General features: G+C 36.1%; 1 pseudogene; it reads left to right on the top strand.

Moving 5' to 3' along the window:
- Positions 1–2,245, top strand: part of LOC105456461 — a 12,109-nt pseudogene extending 9,864 nt beyond the window's left edge.
- The last annotated feature ends 723 nt before the right edge of the window (positions 2,246–2,968 follow it).

The following is a 2,968-nucleotide window of genomic DNA, read 5'->3' as shown; positions in this document are numbered from 1 at the left end:
TGGTTGTTTGATTGGAAGGACGCAGGACGAGCGATAAGATCGTGCGAGAAGGAAAGTCTGCTGAAGGATAAGCGAGCTGCCGTTCCCGTGACGAGGAGTTCCCGGTGAGACGAGCGCACTTGTGTAAAGCCGCCGATTTTTCTTGTGTCAGACGGGCCGCAAGGAACACGCATTACTAGCTATCGTTTTCGTTTTGTGACTCGGCTGTAGCCGATAAAGGTTCTATAGGTTTCAGTGCCCCGTCTGACCTCGTGTATCGAGATTTTTGCAGGACCGTCGCGCTACGCGCCCGCCGAGCGCCATAGCCAAGCCAGTCATTGTAGCGTATTGTTTCCATCTTTGTGCGTGTGTGATAATTCGTGTTTCCGAAGAGGCCTTATACCGCCGGAACGGAATTCGGGAGGATTTCCGGGATCACGGGATCCCGCGGGACGTATTTGTCCCCTATTTTCGATTCCGCTCGTGTCAATCACGTTTGCCTGTATACGCCGAGCGCTCCGCGCCGGCGTACTAGCGAATATCATGCCCGCACTGCATGATTTCTGATTCCGCATGTCACGCGGATGCGAGGGGCATGTAATTAGCGAGTCGTACTACCGAAGAGAAGTGGCCCTTGAGTTTCCGTTGTCCGAGATATGATCCCGTCATACGATCGTAGAGCACGCGAATTAAGAGTTTCCGTCAATTTTGTGCAAGCAACATTGCTTCGCGTATCGAGTGTTCCCGTCTCTTTTCGTATATTATTCGTATTTTCAACTGTAATAATTGTTCGCTAAATATAATTGTTATTTTCATTGTTAATCATCACTGCTATTTCTTTCAGCCTATTCTCGCTCCCCGAACCTTGACCGTTTTCTCTCGAGCCACCCCCTCTACCATTACCGTAGCTGAGAAGCCGGTTATCGCCGTCCTTGTCCGACCGTCGTACCGAATCCGCGTCTAATTGCGTGATTATAGATTTCTTCCCGAATCATTGTATTTCGGACCAACGAAATTTCCGATGAGAGCGGCACTCTCTATAACGTGCCTGGCGCCCAATTCTTGTTTCCGTTTTCGATAGGCGAGATGCCTGAGTAACGATTAATCGCGCGTTAGACTCAGTTTTACCGTTTCGCGGAATCGAGTTCGTCGGACGAGCGACGAAGTTGCACCACGCTCGTGAGTGCGGTCGCAATATATATATATATATGTTCTGTATTTAATTAATAGATCAGTTTGTGATCGATTCAATATTGGACGAGCAACTGCTTGGCGTGCTGTCAGAAGAGTCTGTACAGCGATTTATTCATTAGCACCTCAATTTATTAAATGGCCAAGCGTAGAGGAAGCAGAATATACAGACATTCTAAATAAATATAAATTTCCAAAAGTAATTGGTGCCATAGATGGTACCCATATACATATACATAAACCAAAAAAAGATGTAGACAGTTATATGAACGGAAAAGGATATTGTTCGATACAGTTGCAAGTAAGTGAAATGTTTAGTGTAATCAATCTTTAGAGAAATGTAACAGTGGCAATATTTATTTGGTTAGTAATTAATTATTTATTTTGAATATTAAAAACACTAACAGTGCTTTTAATATTCAAAATAAATAATTAATTACTAACTAATTCAATGCTGTCAGTATTTAAATTTTTGTAAGAGAACATATATAATTGTAATAAAATTGTTATAAGATTAATAAATGCTTCAATATTTAAATATTTGTTGTAGGTCGTATGTGATTCTAGTTTAAAATTCATACACTGTTATGCAGGACAACCAGGATGTGTGCATGATATGCGCATATTCCGACTAAGTGGTTTACAATCAATGTGTACAGAAAACTACTTTCCATAAAATAGTCATTTAGTAGGTAATGCTGCGTATACTCTACAAAAACATGTAATGGTACCTTACAAGAACAATGGTCATTTGACAGACGCGCAAAATAATTTTAATGATCGTTTATCTTTGGCTCGCATAATAATTGAAAGAGCCATTGGTTTGCTAAAAAGACGTTTTCGTAGTCTTTTAGACAAATTATATATGAAACGAACGGATCTCATTCCTCAATACATTATTACTTGTTGTGTATTACATAATATTTGCCTTTTACATAGAGATTTTATAGATGATGTAATGAGTGAAACCGACAATGTTCTACATCCGAATATGTATAACGCTGAAATTAATGATCAAGATAAAGAAGAGGGAATTCAAAAAAGAAATGCGCTAACATATATGTTATATAACTAATGTATATAGACATACATATAAAAGATTATAATAAAGTGTTAAATCCTTTCAGTAAATATATTTATAAAACTTTTATTTATATAATTACAATATGATTCTTTATTTTACATGTAATTGCAATACAAAGAAAATGTTTATATTTACTAAGTATGTTTATATCTCTAAATTTCACTTACATAAGACTATAAATTCCAACCCACGTAGCACAGCATAGCTTTAAAGCGCTTTCTGAACACTTTGTAAGCGCTTAAAAGTGCTGCTGTGCTACATGGGAATTGTATTGATTAAAAGAATATTGAAAAAAGCACTAATAAAGAAAATGTTTTTTCTTACTTATATTGCTTATATTATAGTTATTACTTATCAATTGAAAAATAAAACTTTAATGATTATACAGAACCAGAATAGACAAAATATGCAACGAAAATAAATAATTATGTAATATAATTATTACATAAAACATAACGTATTTAACGCAAAGTATAATGGCACATACAGTTTATAAAAGAAAATTCAACCGGTGTATACACACAAAGATACATTTTAATGCTATCTTTAACTTATGTGCAATATGAAAGCAAATCTATCAATATAATAATGCAAAAAGAAAATACAAAAATTCTTTAAAAATAAAACAAAATAAACTTTTGCATATGTAACACTGAAAACTATATCTTATAAAACATAATGTAGGAACTTTAATTTTCATTTTCAGTCTTAAGT

Source organism: Wasmannia auropunctata, unplaced genomic scaffold (genome assembly GCF_000956235.1).
Source record: "Wasmannia auropunctata unplaced genomic scaffold, wasmannia.A_1.0 LD336106.1, whole genome shotgun sequence".
Taxonomy (NCBI): Eukaryota; Metazoa; Arthropoda; class Insecta; order Hymenoptera; family Formicidae; genus Wasmannia; species Wasmannia auropunctata.
The sequence above is the reverse complement of the archived record's forward strand: the minus strand, read 5'-3'. Positions and strand labels throughout refer to the sequence as shown.